The sequence below is a fragment of the Geotrypetes seraphini genome, chromosome 2 (genome assembly GCF_902459505.1).
Source record: "Geotrypetes seraphini chromosome 2, aGeoSer1.1, whole genome shotgun sequence".
In the NCBI taxonomy this organism is placed as follows: Eukaryota; Metazoa; Chordata; class Amphibia; order Gymnophiona; family Dermophiidae; genus Geotrypetes; species Geotrypetes seraphini.
Window position 1 is genome coordinate 333,279,701 of NC_047085.1, and position 17,652 is coordinate 333,297,352.

Here is a 17,652-nt window from a genome sequence, read left to right on the forward strand (position 1 = left end):
AATGCAGTAGGCCATATGATAAAGCAAACATTGATTTATAAAGCCACAAACCCCCGAGCCTTGAAGGGAAAAGATAAGTTTCAGCTGCCTGTTTACTGGATGAGCAACAAGAAGGCTTGGACAACAAGAGCTCTGTTTCTAGAGTGGTTTCATCAGTGAGACGTAAGAAAATACCTGGCCAATAAAGGAATGGAATTCAAGGTTCTGTTGGCATTGGACAATGCCCCTGGACACCCAGACACACATGAGTTCCACACAGAGGATGTTGAGATCGTTTACTTGCCCCCCAATATATCTATCATCCCGCCTCTCGACCAGGGAGTAATAAAGACCTTCAAAGCACACTACACACGGTATTCATTAGAGAGGATTGTTCACGCTATGGATGAAGGCCACAACATTGAGAACATCATGAAAAATTGGAAGGAATTCACTATTTCAGATGCAATCAATATTATTGAAAGAGCGGTGAAAGCTGTCAAGCCAGAGACAGTGAACTTGTGCTGGAAGAATCTTTGGCCTGAATGTGTAAAAAAGGATAACACTGTCAATATCATAGAGCCAGGCCAAGAAATTATGGAAGACATCATTGACTTGGCAAAGTAGGTGGGTAGGGAAGGCTTTGAAGATATGGATATGGAGGGCATTCAAGACTTAATAGACCCCAGAGCAAATGAATTAACGGAAGATGATCTCATTGACCTAGTGTTCCTGAAGGAGAGGCAATACCAGATGAAGAGGAGGAAGGAGGGTAGAAGAAGAGGTGCCAGAAGACAAGTTTACACTGGATAACATTGCAGAGGGCATACGCAGGTTCAATGGTGTGAATGACTTTTTCTATGACATCGACCCATCCATGGTACATGCGTTAAAGGTGAGGGAGTTAGCAGAAGTGACGATTTCAACATACAAAAATATATATATAAAGAAATGCTCAAGGAGAAGAGCCAGATGGAAATCACAATATATTTCCAAAAGATACCGAGAGGGACTACCTCTCCATCCACTGCCTCACAATCCACCTCTTCCACCCATGAGGAAGCATCACCTTCATCTCTTCGTCTTCCTCATACTGAGGACCCACTTCCACTGCCTGAGGAGGCCCCTGGTGCTCGCTTATCCTCTTCGTCTCCTCCTCCTGCAGTGCTTGTATTGAACATTTCTTTTTTTCCTTGTTGAGAAAGCACTACTCTATTGAACTTTTTTGTTTACCCTGAGATTATTACTTGTATTGTTCAATAAATATTGTTACAGTATTCAATAATACAGTACTGTATCATTATTCTACCAACATTGTGAATATTAATAGTATTTAGTAGTAGTCCTTTCACAAAACTGCAAATAACTATTGCATATGTTATTCGCGGTTTTAATAACAAAACTGCTATCTTTTACAAAAAACTGCGAATAACATATACAATAGTTATTCGCGGTTTTTCCATATTTGCGGCTATAGCTGGAACGTATCTACCGCAAATACGGAGGGAGAAGTGTAATTCCACTCTGATTCTGTGCATTTCAGTTTGTGGTTTTGTTTCAACTGTTTTATTCTGTGCTTAGAGAACTGCATCAGCTACAGCAAGGCTCAGCAAATACTTCAACACTGGAGAAATAAAAACAGAAATGCATTTCCTTTTCTGTTGAACACAATACAAATGAAGACCCAAAGAGAATCAAAAGGAAAACTCCACGACGATAAAAGTCCAAGCAGAGTTGTGAAGAAGAGATGCGTTACCAGGGTATGATTTTTCAAAAGCTTTCTTTATTCATGTAGAACTCTAATAATCTTTATGTGTATAAAACTCAACACTACCAGTGTTTTTGTTTTGTAATTTTATTCATTTGCATCTTTAGATCAATATATTTGTTGCAACACTTTTTATTTTAATATTTGTATTTGTAATTTCATTTGTTTGTGGTTTTGGTTTTACAGAATGCTTTTAAATTATTACTTCTTTTAAATCATGATACATTTGATCTTTTAAAGTTTTAATTCATATGTTTGATGTGTAACTAGGTTTGTAGGCTCCTGATGAAGGCACTACATATAACAGTTTTAGTGGATATGTTTTAGAAATGTTAATTTCTTTGATGCTCTTAAGCTCTGCCAGTGACAGATCTGTGAAGTGTGCTATGCCGGGAGTTGTATTAAGACCTGCACTAAAATATGACTGTCTGTTATCAGGCTGCTTCAGAGACTTTTCTATCTCTTAAATTTGTTTTATTTTATTTTTAACTTTTTATCTTCTTTCATTATTTCTATTTTCTATCTCTGATTTTTGATCTTGGACATGTATTATATGTTGTTATAACTACAATATTGCAAAAGTGAAGTGGGGATCCTTCCTTCCTGCCCTCCCATCTGCCAAAGGGGATCCCTCCTTCCTGCTCATCAGAGGAAAGCCTTCCACGTCGGCCCGGGGGGGGGAAGAGGGGGGTGTTCCCAGTTATCTCCTTCAGCGGCACTTGTTGGGGGGGGGGACGCACAGGCAGAGATTCACACACTGCTCGTAGCTAAGCCGGAAGACTTCTCCAACTTCAGAGGGAAAGCTTGTGGGTCAGCTATGTGCAGTGTGTGAACCGCTGCCTGTGTGTGTCCCCCCCAACAATTTTCGCTGAAGGCAGAAGGAGCAAGTGCAGCTCGAACAAGAGGACATGATCTGGGAGAAAGGGGGGAGGAGGAGTGCATTGGGACATGGGAGGGGCATGATTTTGGGACAAAGGCTAGAAGGAAGGGAGGGGTACAATCTCAACACAGAAGGAAGGGTGAGGGCATGAACATGGGACCCAGAAGGGAGGGAGGAAGGGGGCACTAACGGGACATAGCAGGGAGGGAATAGAAAGAGAGAATTGTTGGGCATCAGTGTGTGTGAGAGGGAAAGAGATGGTGTACATGGGGAAAGGAAGAAAGAGGAAAGTTGGGCAGAGAGAGAGGGGAGTGAGGTAGAGATGTAGAGGAAATAGAATTATGAGAGGGAGACATGTTGGATATGGTGGTAGAGACGGAACAGATTGAAGGGGATGCAAGGGGAGTAATGTTGGACATAGTGATAGAGGGAGAGATTTGACATTGTGCTGGAGAGGGGGGATTGAAGGAGAAATGGGCATGGGGCTGATGGGCAATGGTGAAAAATGATGCACATGATCCAGGGGATGAGAGAGGAAGAAATGTTGGAGGTGGGAGAAATACCTGGAACTCTCAAGATAGCTGGATAGTGAGAGAGAAAGAAGGAGACATGTTGCCAACAGGGGTGGAGGAGAGAGGAGGAAAAGTTGGACTCATGGAGGGACAGAGAAAGATGTTGGTTGGGGAAGGGAATGAGGTCCAGAGGAGAGGAAGTGTGCAGGAGGCAGAAAGAAAGAAATATTGGATGCAGTCAGAAGGAAGTGCAACCAGAGACTCATTAAAATACCAGACAATAAAGGTAGGAAAAATGATGTTATTTTCAATTTCGTGTGTCAGTTCTGAGAATTTATATCTGCTCTATATTTGTCTATTTTTCTGTAGTTGTTACTATATTCGTCTATTGCTCTATATTTGTCTATTTTTCTATAGTTGTCACTGAGGTGACATTGCATATTTTGAAGTCATCTGCCTTGACCTCTTTGAACCCCCCCCTCCGAATATAAATGATAATTAACATTTTCTGTGCGGTAGTGTGTTTTGTTTTTTTTTTATTTTGTAGTTACCATTATTTATTAATAAGAATATATTGTGTGTGTATGAAAAATGGATGGAAGAAATTACATTACAATTAGTACTTTTATTATGGAAGTGGGGTCAGGGGCAGAGTCTGGTCGGATTTGGGGCAAAGCCTGGTCAGTTCTGGGGTGGAGCCTGGTCGGGGTACTCAGTTGATATTTGTTAGAATTAGGGGGTACTTGGCTTGAAAAAGTTGAGAAACCCTGTTCTAGATCTCAGTTTGTTAACACAGGGCAACACATCATTTTCATCAGAGTTAATGTTGGGTGGGTTTTGTAGCATTTTACATGCTGATTTCAAATCTGTGTTTAGCTTTTCACTAGCACGTCACATTTTTGTAATGAGGCTCATTATATATCATTAATTGGGTGATATATCATGCGTTTATAGGATAAATCTATAAGAGGGTTAATGACAGATGTTTTGTTTTTTTATGCTACAGACGGTGATTAATATCAGTCTTTATCATGCCAAGACATTGTACTAATCATCCAGATAGTTTCTGATACGTTTGTGGTTCATTCACGACGAAAGCACAAATTGTGCTTTGGCTGTCCACTGGGTGACCAGGATAAATCTTGGGCTCCAAATACCATTTGTACTAGTTGTTCCAACGGACTTTGTGACTGGCTCAATCGACGAAAGGCAGCGGTCATTTGCAATCCCAATGATATGAAGGGAACCGCGAGACCATATTAAAGATTGCTACTTTTGCCTTGTGAACATAAGTGGATACTCAGCTAAAACTAAGCACAAAATTATATATCCTACTCTGGATTCTGCTATTAGGCCTGTTCCTCATGATGACTCATTGCTTGTCCCTGTACCTCCACAAGATGGACTTGCTTCTGTGGAACAAGATGAGGAATGTGATGATGATGCAGCAGCTGGTCACAATCCAGAATTATCTGATCCTGATTATGTGAATGATGAAGATTCAGAACCAGAGACCTTTACACAAGCTGAGCTCAATGATATTATTAGTGATCTAAACCTTTCAAAAGAAAAAACAGAACTTCTTGCTTCAAGGCTTAAGCAAAAGCACTTGCTTGCAGAAGATGCTAATATAACTCATTACAGAAAAAGGAATCATAAGTTAACAACATTCTTCACTGTAAATGGGTCATTGTGCTTTTGTCATGACATCAACGGGCTCTTCAACAGTTTGTCACAAGTGCATTGTCCAGATGAATGGCGTCTCTTCATTGATTCTTCACAGAGAAGCTTGAAGGCAGTGCACAACAGAAATTCCAAACCAAGTATACCAATTGCTCACCTAAAGGAGTCTTATGAGAATATGAAGAATTTACTAGAAGCAATCAGTTATAAAACACACCGGTGGAACATCTGTGGTGATCTGAAGGTCACTAGCACGCTAATGGGAATGCAAGAAGGATTCACTAAATACTGCTGTTTCCTGTGCTTGTGGGATAGCAGATCTACAGCTGAACATTATGTCAGGTGTGTCTGGCAGCTGAGGGATACCTATAAACCAGGGACAAGCAGTGTGAAATTTATGCCACTGGGGTTGATGAAGAGCCTGGTAAAGGCCATGCGTAAAGCAAACTCCTTGACTCATATCAGAAACTTGGCAGTCGCATGTCATTAAAAATACACTTTTGGCACTCACATCTTGACTTTTTTTTTTCTGGAAAATCTTGGTATGGTGAGTGAGGAGCAAGGAGAACATTTTCACCAGGACATTCAGTTAATGGAGCATCGCTACCAAGGTTTCTGGAATGAGAGTATGATGGCCGACTACTGCTGGATGTTGTGCCGTTACCATCCAGACAACAACTCACAAAAAGAAATCATACTCTAAGCATTTTTGAAGAAATATTGATTGCTAAGTGACATAGTTCAGTATAATTATGCTATGCTGTGTGCTTATTTGACTTTGAACCAAAGGTACTGCAACATTTCTTTAAATTGATGCTGCAATTCTTAAAACCCTATGTGCTAAAATGCTATAAACTAACATTAGTCATAACTTTAAAAGTTTACGTGACTGACAAAAACTAATAACAGATCTGAAATCAGTGTGAAAAACTGATTTAGAAAAATGTGCTGTATTGTCAGATGACTCTGAAAATTTTTTTGTTGCCTTGTGTAATTATTGAAGTGCTGGTTCTTCACAGACAGGGTTGCTGTTTGAGCTCTTTCAGTTCTGCAGTAGCGTAACAAGCTTGATTTATAGGTTCTAAGTGTGTTTTTGCAGGTTACTGTGGCCATTAGCGGAACAGTTTGCTGCTTCTCAGCACTGGATTTTTCCCAGTTTCAGGTGAGCTTACCACACCTTGAAGTTAAACAAAATGTAACACTGTTTCTGTTTTTGGTGGTGACTGGGGAAGGGAGGATATTGTGCACTCCCAATTAGAGAATGACACGGTGGCGGTTTACCCGCGGCTACCGCGTTTAGCCGTGGGTAACCCGCCAAAACGGGGAATGAAAAATAGCAGCCTCTGCGGGGACGGGGATAAGGCCATTCACCGCCCCGTGGAGTGGTGAATGGTTTTGACAGCGCAGTGAGGCATCAAGAATCGCGTGGTCCCCGCAGCCCCCACCCGCCCACCCGCACGCCGGCTCGATCGTTTAACCAGCTTCCTCTCTCCACCTCACCTTAGTTTGCTGGCTTTCTTTTTCGGCGACTGGCACGCTTTCAAAGAGCCGCGCATGCGCGGCTGCTCAGTATTCAATCTTCTGCTCTGACCCAACCGGAAACAGGAAGTTGCAGCAGAGCAGAAGATTGAACTTTGAGCAGCCGCGCATGCGCGGCTCTTTGAAAGTGTGCCGGTCGCCGAAAAAGAAAGCCGGCAATCTAAGGTGAGGTGGAGAGAGGAAGCTGGTTAAACGATCGAGCCGGCGTGTGGGTGGGGGCTGCAAGGACCGCGTGTTCCCGGCTCACACAAAGAAGGAGGGAGTGAAAGGGAAAAAGTTTCTCTTCCTTGGAAATAGATTCTGAAGTGACCTCATCAAAGAAGACCAGCACCAAATGTACAAGAAATCCCTTAAACAATGTCAAAAGAGCCCAAAAGAGAAAACTGCTACTGCCGTGAGACTCCATTATTGAAGGAATCAACTTGAAATCACAGTTCAAGAGACAGGAAAAGGTTAAATGCCTCATGGAATCCTCAGCCACAACACAAACCAAATTATGAATGAAATCAGAGCAGACAGTAAGAATTATAAAATTGATGTCTAATGCTGAGGCATTAGAAATAATGCCTCAGCAATACAATTTTCAGAAGTTCTATTTGCTCATGGTAAGGGAGAAGAGAGACTGCTAGTGATGGTGGGGGGACTGATAGAAGATATGAAAGAAGGGTGGTAGAAAGGAACAGATGGTAAAGGAGGGAGGGAAGGGTGGTGGTGGAAAGGAATAGAACAGACATTGAAAGAGGGTAGAGAGGAACAGACCCTGAAGGGAAATGTGGAAGGCAGAGTGGGGAGAAGACGTTGGAAGGGAAGAAGACAGATGCCAGACTATGGGGGAGTGGAGGGAAGAAGATGGGTGCTAGACCAATTGTGGGAGGGGGTGAAGGGAGAGGCACAGTAACAGCAAATGGAAGACGCAGAGAGAAGACACACAGTGGATGGAAGGAATTGAATGAGAAGATGTGGAAAGCAGAAACCAGACAACAAAGGTAGAAAAAAAAATTCTATTTATTTATTTATTTTTTGCTTTAGGATAAAGTAGTATATTAGTTGTGTTGATAAAAATGTATAAACAAAGCCCTGCCAGCTGAACATCTCTTTCTCTAGTTCAGCAGCAGGAACTTTGATTTATAAGAAAGGAATAAGCTAAATATTGCAGTACTAAGGCTTATATGGATGCTGCGGGGACGGTGACGGGGCGATGAATGGGATGGCAGTGGCAGTGACGGGGCGGTGAAAGGGATGCCGGTGACGGTGACGGGGCGGTGAAGGGAACAGCGGTGACGGGGCGGTGCAGAGGATAGTGGGCCGGGAACGGTGCAGTGACGGGGACAGATTTTTTCCCCGTGTCATTCTCTACTCCCAATAATTTTGAAAAGTTGGCTCCTATGCTAGTGCTAATAGAGGGATGATAGTTCAAGCATGGGGCAGATGGAACAAATTTGTTTCAAGGTGAAAAAGATTTTTTATTAAACATGAAGATTTGAATAGTAGAGGCATGTAAAAATTATGCCTATCTTACAAGCACATAGAAACATGATGGCAGATAAAGGCCAAATGGTTCATCCAGTTTGCCTATCTGCAGTAGCCATTATCTCTTTCATGTACCTATCCCACGCCTTCTTGAATTCAGACACAGTCTCTGTCTCCACCACTTCCGGGAAAGTAGCTGCCCACATTTACAGGCAGAATGGTTATAAAAAGTGAAATGACAGAGATTATTAGAGCCAAAAGAACACCCTTCATAAAATGGAAAAAGGATCCAAATGAAGAAAATAAAAAGTGGCATTTGCACTGGTAAGTTAGATATAAAGCATTGATAAAGAAGGCTAAAAATGAATATGAAGAGAAATTTCCACAGAGTAGAGAATGACACGGTGAGCAAATACCGCGGCGAGCTGCAGTGGGCCATGGTTTGCCCATGCCTATAGAGACGCCAAAGACTCACCGCAGACATGGGAACAAAACTTTTCACTGCCTGTGAGAACAGTGAAAAAGCTTTATTCCCGCAGTTAGAGCACCCCTCGTTCCTTACCACCATTAACTGCTTGGGGGGAGGGGTACGCGGCACTGCACGGTAGTGCTGCCCGATTCAGGAAAAAAAATTTTGATTTTCCTGCCCAAGTGGATGCTTTTTTCTAACATCCTGGTGGGGTTATTTTATAGCCTCTTCACCTCTTTTATAGCCTCTTCACCCCCTTTGCCCTCTCCTATCCACACTGGCACTGTGGTATAAACAAAATAAACAAACAAAAAAGATTTTTCCTTTCTTAGATCCTAGTTCACGTTTGCTGTCTAATACCAGCTCTGGCAGGATACACATTTCAAATCTGACATATTGTAATCACAAAACAGAAAATAAAATTATTTTTTCTACCTTTTGTTGTCTGTTCATTATTCAAATCTTGTTGGTCCCAGACTCTGGTTGTCTTCTGATAACTCGCTTGCCAGGGTCTCCTTCTTTCTTCATTCTAACCATTTTCCATCTCTGTCCTCCCCTTGCGTTTGCCTTCCTTCCCACGGAGGTCTGGCATCTTCCCTTTTTTTCATCTCCATCCACGCAGCTGCAGCGATGGACCCCACCATCCCCAGATCTACCATCTCTCCTTTTCTCAACTACCCTTTCATTCAGCATCTCTCTCGCCTTCCCCAGTGTAACATTTCTCCTTTCTGCCTCCCCATCCATCTCGCCCTCTCCATGAGCCCAATACTTTCTGCCTCCTCCACGCTTTCTCTCTCTGTCCTTGCCTCTTCCTTGGAGTGTCAACCCTCCTTCCCACCCCCAACCCACCATGCTTTCTCCCCATGCACCATATCACCCTCCCCTCCAGTGTGTAGCACCTTTCCTTTCCCTCTCTTTCTGCCAGGTCCAGCAGCACCTCTTCTCCCTTCCTTTTACCTCCCCCCTGGAAAATGATGCTAACGCAAGGTTTTACCAAAATATTGAATTTTATTGTTTATTTTTCTATCATGGACATCAAAAGGCTAGTTGCGTTAGTGGGAGGTCGTTATAGTTGCCAAAATGCTGGCCTTCTGATAATGAACTCAGCTCAATACTTTGAAGCACCCCATTATATATCTTTGGCTCAGTGTGACATCATTGGCTTGTCAGCCAATAAAACTAACAGAGGTGGTGTTTAAAGTTAGACAAAGAAAATTCCTCTACGTTTAAAAATTTCAGAAATTACATTTGTTTTGTTTACATTCATTTCTGAATATACATTAACATTTTATAACATATCCAATATTCCTTTTATCATTCTTAAAACTTATTTCAGACAATTTGTCTATGTGTCAGGCAAGATGCTGAAATGTTCTAAGCCTGCTTTGAAAAACTAAGTTTCATGTTACACCTACAAACAGTGCTGAAAATTGGTCAGCCTTGGAGAAAAAGGAGAAAGAGAAGGAGGGGCTGTTTTCCCCCTTTCTATGCTAGAGACTGCTAATTATTTCCAGATATTGTGCTCAGGCTTCCTTTAAATTTCTTTTTATAAACTATTTCATTTTTAATATAAATTCTTTCATATCCATTCATTCAGCACTTGCTTGGGGCCCCACATCCATTCAGACCATTCATTTCTAGTTAAACCATTTATATGTATCTCAGGTTGGGATACGTAATCTAATATTTTTTCTAACCGGCCTAAGGCACATCTGGTATCAATTAGAACCACGTTGCTAGGAGCGGGAAACCTGAACAAAGACTTGGGACATAGGCTGATCACAAATTGGAGTACAAGACACAGAAAGACAAAGAACCCAAAATGGAGTCTATGTATATCCTGATTTCCTCCATGATCTAGTCTAACAGCAAAGTACATAAAAAATAATATTATTATGCTTTCCCTTAATATTAATCTGTAGTGTGTTTTTCTGGCCTTGGCTACATCTATAATCAGATTTTTATTCACCAGTTTTTCGTATGCTTCAATTTGGGTGTGGCCTTAACTAACACATATGCTTGTATCTAACTAGAGTTACCCAGAATCATACGAAAAACATGCCCTTTTGTAGAAAAATTCCACAAAATACTGCACTATTATGTCCTGACATCCATTCCATTACCGTCCCATAGACATCACCCCCTACTGGCCACGAGCCACTACTGCTCAATTCCCATGGTGAGGGTTTCATTATATAAGGTAAATCTTTCATTGAGTTAACTAAAGGTTATAGTTAGAGCAGCTTAATCTCATGCTCTATCTATCCAGTGGCATAGCATGAGAGGTTAACACCTGGCGTTATGGCGCTTGGCATTGCTAAGCCGTGCATCTCCCACTCTTTCCCTGCAGCTTGGTTCCCCCTTGCCCACCTTTTGAAATGTTCACTGGTGTGAGCAGCATCGTCCACACACTTTGTGCCAGCCTTGGATCCTTTCTGATGTTACGTCATGTCCTGCAACCAAGGAGTGACATCAGAAGGGAGCTAAGACTGGCGCGAGCAGTGGGTTGAAGATGCTGATCACACCGGTGAACATTTAAAGAGGTATGCAGGGGAGGGAGGGGTTGCAGTGGAAAGAGGAAACGTGTGTCCCCCCCGCAAAGATGGTACACAGGGCAGTTCGCTCCCCCCCCTTACTACACCACTGGCTCTATCTATAAGGTGACCATACATCCCGTTTTGAACGGGACAGTCCCTTTTTCACATCCCCTGTCCCGTTGTCCCCACTCACAGCTTCGGGATGCCGAAATGTCCCGTTTTCAGAGAGGGCGTCCCAAAGCTGTGAGTGGGGACAACAGGACAGGGGATCGCAGCCTGGATTCAGGCCCCGCTGACCCTCCTATCTCTCCCTCCCAACCCTCCCAGCAAGTTGACAACCTCCCTCCAGTAGTGTCGGCAGCTGCAGCAAACTAAACAGGCTGCTTCGCGGCTTTCTCCTGCCGGTGAAGCGTCACCGATGACGTCATCGGTGACGCGGCAGAGGGATTCGTGGGCAGGAGAAAGCCGCGAAGCAGCCTGTTTAGTTTGCTGCGGCTGCCGACACTACTGGAGGGAGGTTGTCAACTCGCTGGGAGGTTCGGGAGGGAGAGATAGGAGGGTCAGCGGGGGTTCGGCAGGGAGGTGGGAGAAGCGGTCTGCCTCGGTGTTCCATTACCTTCTTCGGGCAGCAGCAGCATTTACAATTCGCTGCTGTTGCCGGCTTCAGGCCTTGCTCTCTGCTGGATCCTGCCTATTTCCTGTTTTCATGAAGACAGGATCCGACAGAGAGGAAGGCCTGAAGCCGGCAACAGCAGTGAATTGTGAATGCTGCTGCTGCCCGATGAAGTTCAGGACACCAGGCCTTGGGTGACAAGGAGGAAAGGGAGCAGAGAGGGAGAGAATTGGGGAGAGTGTTGAAGGAAGATGAGGTAGGGAATGAAAGGAAATGCTAGGGCTTGGAGGGAAGGAGGAAGATATGCCAGACCAAGGGAAAAGGAAGGAGATGTCAGAGCATGAAGGGGGAGGGAGAGATGGAAGAAAAGGAAAGGAGAGAGATGCCGGGAATCAGGGAAGAGATGATTCCAGACCATGGGGGAAGGAAAGAAAGGAGAAGAGAGAGAGATGCCAGAGCATAGGGGAAGGGGTTGTGACAGAGAGAGAAAAACGGAGAGGTGATAGAGCTGAAATCAATCATGTACAAAGGAGAGAATGGGCACGGGATAGTTTATGGAAGGAGCATAGAAAGAGAGAAGATGCCATATGGAAGAGAGAGAAAGAGAGAGAGGGCGGACACTGGATGGAAAGAGCACAGAGGGCAGTGAATGGAAGGAGCGAGATAGAGGGTGAACAGTAGATGGAAGGGTTAGAGAGAGGGAAACAGACACTGAATGGAAGTGGGGGAGAGGAGAGACAGCCGCTGAATGGAAGTGTGAGGGACAGGGGGAGCAGACACTGGAAGGAAGTGGGGAGGAGAAAGAAAAAAGGGCACATGCAGGATTGAGGGAAGAGGATAGAGTTAGTTACTGGAAGGGGTGAGGGAAAGAAGTGGCAAGCTATAGGTAGATACAGTGAAAGAGGGAAATTGATGACTGAATAATAAAAAAGAATTTAGACAGAGGCAGAAAATAAATTGAGAAGTTAGACCAGGGAAGAACAGGAGGAAAGGAGCGGAGAGAGAGATGCCAGAGCAGGGGGGAAGGAGAGGAGACAGATACCAGACCTGGGAGGAGGAAAAGAGGAAGGAGACAGATACTAGATCCGAAGGGAAAAAAGGAGGAGAGAGATATGCTAAAATCTGCTGGGAGGGAGGAAGGAAAGAAGGAGAGAAAGAGGCAGAGAAAGGGGGGGTTGTAAGCACATTAGAAAAACTACAGAGAAAAAGGCTTTGACAAAAGTGGAAAGATAGGAGGCAGATGCAGGACTATGGGAGGTTCAAACAGGGGTAGAGAGAGGGAGACCTGGAACAAAGGTAGAAAGGAGAACTGACACTGAATCTGGGGAGGGTAACAGAGGGAAAAGAGAGAGAGACCTGGACCCAAAGGGGTTGGGCCTGGATTCTGAAAGAAATGTTGAATGCAAAAGAAAGAAAGATTGGATGCACAGTCAGAAGGAAGTGCAACCAGAGACTCATGAAATCACCAGACAACAAAGGTAGGAAAAATGATTTTATTATCAATTTAGTGATCAAAATGTGTCTGTTTTGAGAATTTATATCTGCTGTCTATATTTTGCACTATATTACCCTATTTTTCTATAGTTACTGAGGTGACATTGCATATTTTAAAGTAATCTGCCTTGACATCTTTCAAAAAACCCTGAAACTCGTAAATGATAATTAATATTTTCTCTGCGTACAGTGTGCATTGTGGGTTTTTTTATATTTTATGTTTACCATTATGAATTAATAAGATATTGTGTGTACAAGAAAATTAATGGAAGAAATTGGGAGCGGGGCTAGGGTGGGGTTGGGGGTGGGGCTAGGACAGGATTGGGGGCGGGACTGAATATTAATAGATGTCCCGTTTGATGAAAAAAATAAATGGTCACATTATCTATTTATAACCCTGTTTACACTTAATTACCTCCAAATTTGTACATACTTTTTATGCATACAATTATTTGTAGAACATACGTGAATTAAAAAAAACCAAACCGACCGGTGCATTATTTAACGCTTACCACTTTGGGAGCAAACAACGATTAAACAGCTCACTCACTGGTCCGTGGGTAAGGCGAAATCCACGTGCAACCAGATCGCCGCACGCATGCGCCAGTAGATCAGGTGACCTCTGATAACCGTGTAGGTAACGGGTATCAGTGCGAGCCTGTGCGGCTGCGCTGAACTAGTGCAGGGAGGCGGAAGCGGCTCTTGGACGCCTGTGGGCGAGCCCTGGGTAAGGTAGGTGGCTCGTGCGCTCCCGCGGGAGCTACTTCAATCCGCGTGCCGTTCTCTATTGTTGTTTTGAGATCGCCCGCTGCTTCCCCTTCCCCGGCGTCCCGCCCTCCTCTGACGCTGCTGTCCGTTTCCGGCCAGGCGGGACGTCTCGGAGGAAGAGCAGTTGTGTCAGGAGACCGGGCACCAGAGAAGGAAAGCGGGATTGTTGGTGGGCAATATCAGACAGGTATGATGAGTTTGACCGGGGGGGGTGTGGGGAGGGAGGGAGATGAGCTGCAGAGCGTCCAAAGGGGAGACGCGCTAGACCGAGGAAAGAGAGAGGGAGAGAGAGCAGACCCACAGGAAGGGGGAGACCCGGTCCTCCGGTTCCCGAAAGAGTGTGAGTAGGGGTCATGGGCGCCTGAGAGTGTTAGGGCAGACGGAATGTATGTGACTCAGTAGCTTTGGTTTTAGCCTGGTCTGGTTTCAAGGGTTGTAGCCAATTGTAAATGTGATTGTGACGTGTGAAGAAGTAATGAGCATTCTAGAGAAAAAGGTTGATTTAAAGAATCGCAGTCATTGTTTCATCAAAATAGCTAGTGAATTAGAGGGGGAATCGAGCTCAAGGTGAGTTACATCTGGTGGGAAAAGGGTTTACTGGTACAGGATTTTAGTGCAGCACAACAAAGAAAAATGGGGAGACCCAATGATCCACAGTGAAAACAAAAATCTGTGGATACAGTTGTTCTGGAGATCATTTATTATACACTGACATATAAAAACATGAAAGTTCAATTTAAAAAATACAGTGATAAAAATCCAATGCAAAATCAGTCTGTTTGCCAATGACATCTTACTGTATCTGGACCAGGCTCCCATCCATTTGGCTGAGGCCTTGGGGATTGTGCGGGACTTTGGGGCGCTATCGGGCCTGCAGGTTAATTGCAGTAAATCTGAGCTTCTGTTTTTGGCTGGTAGCCCCTTAGAACCGTGGTATGCTTTATTTCCTATCCCGCCTTCAGCCACCCCGGTCCGCTATCTGGGAATCTATTTGAATACCAACCTTGTTATCTTTTATTCTATGAACATCCTCCACCGTCTCGATGTCATCAGCAAACTGTGTCAGGCATGGCAGGATCTTCCTTTGGGCCTGTTAGGCTGTGTGGCCTTGGTAAAGATGGTCCTGCTTCCTAAACTACTTTATCTCCTCCAAACAGTGCCACTTTGGCTTCGCCACCAGGATGAACTTCGTTTTAAATCCCTCATGTCTCGATTTATCTGGAGGTCTAAAGCTCCCCGTGTGGAGGTCTAAGACTCTCCATGTGGCCCCGTGTGGCTCTGGCTAAAGGGACTGGTGGGTTGAATGTTCCAGATATACGACTATATAACGTTGCCGCACTAATGAGTTGGGCCCATGAGGGTTACATGGGGCAGGATAGTTATTTTCCCCCAGGGTGGGTCGTGGGCAGGAGCCAACCCTTTCAATTCTTAAACTTACTACACTCTCAGCCGGAACATGCAGCTCGATCTCAGTTTCTGATGCCTTTTCAGCAGGCTTGGCAGTGGTGGCGGCGCCGCCAGGGTTTACGGTCGGTGGTTTCTCCTTGTTGTTTGAGGGCAATTTGGGGTTCCTGCCTAGCTGGGGATGGTCAGTGTTTCGGGAGTGGGTGCAATGAGTCTTCGGTTACATGGTACAGCTGCTGAACCTTTCAGAGGCTTCTTTTCCCTCCTTTCAACAAGTCCAGACGCCATGGGCACTTCCCCATGTTTTTGTTCTCCTTTCTACAATTGTGACATTACTGGTCCTCTGCCAAACAGGAGAATGTGGGGGGTTGGGACTCAGGGCCTTTGGACCAGATCATTGCGGCTACCCCGCCTGTGCTCAACCGGTTGTCCCACTAGTGTGGGGTTTTGCAGCTCTCCTCCTGGGTTCCTGGGATGTGCACGTTGCGGGAGAAGTGGGAGGGGAACCTGGGCCAGAGCATCTCAGATTCCCAGTTTTTGGACTGTTTTCGGATCTTTATCTATTTTTCTAAGTCGGCAGACTGTCAGGAAATGCAGTACAAAATATTACACAGAGCTCATCTCACTAGGCATAGAGGGGCACAGATTGGACTGTGGAGTATTGACCTTTTTTGTCAAGTGCAAGTGCCAGCCTGGAACCTATCCATGTGTTTCTTGAGTGCACTGGGATCTTTCTATGGCAGGAGCTCTTGAGCCTTCTTGATTCTGTTCTTCACTGGTCCATCGAGTGGGATTATGGCACCCTCCTTCTGGGCTTTCAGGGATTGTTACAGGAGCAGGCCTTTCTCCCTCTCAATGTAGATTCCTGTACAATACTACATTGGTGATGAAAAAACTGATCCTGGCATATTGGGCGTCTGAGGACTCCCCATCCACTGCTCAATGGCGTGGCAGGCTGAGAGATGGCACAATTTGAGATTTGCTTTTATGATAAATCTACTCGCCTGGACATGCGGCATTATATTGCTTTATGGAGAACCTCCTTCCTCCCTGAAGACTACATGCACTCCTTTTTGCGTTTGCTCTTCTGAACTTGTGGGTTGTGGCGTTCTTGCTTCACTACCTGTGCTCTGAGGGTGGGGGGGGGGGGATCCGTAGGGGTGGTGTGACTGGGATGTCTGTTGTGGTGGATGGAGTGTGTCTCTTGTGAGTGTGGTTGTGTGGAGTGAGGTATGTAGGTTACTGCTTGTTTGACTGTGGGTTGGAGGGCTTTTCCAGTTTTAAAAAATGTTATCGCGGATGGCCTAGTCTGGCTTTGTACTTGTGGGGATGGGATGGTCTGCTGTTTCTCATTATGTTGGACTTTGCACTGTATCCACATTGCCTTTCATTCCACTATGGAGAGATTTCCTCTTCCTGTATTGCCTTTTTGGTGAGTGTACTTATTTGTCTGGGCCGTTTGCCATTCTCAATAAATATATATAAAAAAAAAAATTCAAAAATGCATTGAATAGGGTTGCCTAAATAGAAAGAGAACAGAAACACAACATGGCTGTTGAGCTTGCTGTTCTGGCATGGACAGAGAGGAATGTAAAGTTTTTATATCTTATCTAATGATAACTATCATTCCTTGAGTCCTGCCAGACCAGTCCAGGAACTAGAGAATGACACGGGGACACATTTTTCCCTGCGGGAAACTCATTTTCCCATCCTGTCCTCGCCCCCATCACTGCAAGCTCTGCCCTCATCTGCACAAGCCTCAAACACTTTAAAATCCTAAGTGTTTGAGACTTGTGCGGTTAAGGCAGAGCTTACAGCAACAAAACTCACGGGGATGGGGACAAATTTTCTACCAGGAACTTGCCCAAGGAATTCAGGCATACTGGAGGTCAGAGGAAGATGCCACAGGTGATATAGGCATATGAAAATTGGGCAGTAGACACAGATCCAAGCTTGGTTATGGAAACAGCTTGCTTAAAGGATATATGGATAGGATACCTACTGCACTGGGATATGAAGCGAAGGGAGTAGGACTTTGCTCTGTCTCCCTCTGTTGGACCAAGAGTGTGTTCTCACTTGTCTGAACTGAAGGAACTCAGGGAACAGTTGGGACTTGAGAGATGACAATTATCAATTAAGGCATAACTGTACTATATACAGAAGTAGAAAAGAGGAAAAATATGCTTTATCAGTGTGTGCTCTTACAAAGGGAGACTTCCTCTTATTGCAAAGTGACTGAAAGAACATGTATTTTGTTCATCATGCTGGAGACATTAAATGTAAAACATGAATATTATAAGTGTTTTGTGCAGGGTGCTAGTTCTGTGGCTGTATTTACTGGACTGCAGATTAGTGTATAGCAGAAGTCAGGTTTTTTTTTAAAGATTCATTGCAGACTTAATTTAGAGCTTGCCAAAACAATGAACATAAAAATCCCAAGAGAGATCTAAAATACACAAAGGAAAAGAAATTCTAATTTTATCTACAACAGACAATAAACATTAATAAGCATCTGTACAAAAGGACAAATCCTCTT

At 44.2% G+C, this 17,652-nt stretch overlaps 1 protein-coding gene across 13 annotated transcripts in view; it reads left to right on the forward strand.

Annotated features, from left to right (window-relative positions):
- Window positions 1-17,652, forward strand: part of STARD3NL (STARD3 N-terminal like) — a 119,237-nt gene that overhangs the window by 26,852 nt on the left and 74,733 nt on the right. For 7 of the 13 annotated variants that reach the window (XR_004538038.1, XR_004538039.1, XR_004538040.1 and 4 more), the window contains exon 1: window positions 13,492-13,676. The gene's annotated coding sequence lies outside the window, so the exon portion shown is untranslated. Of the gene's footprint in view, window positions 1-1,560; window positions 1,740-5,921; window positions 5,985-13,489; window positions 13,677-13,731; window positions 13,900-17,652 lie in introns of those variants that run through there. The other 6 variants (XM_033930234.1, XM_033930235.1, XR_004538041.1 and 3 more) reach the window with 6 other exon arrangements.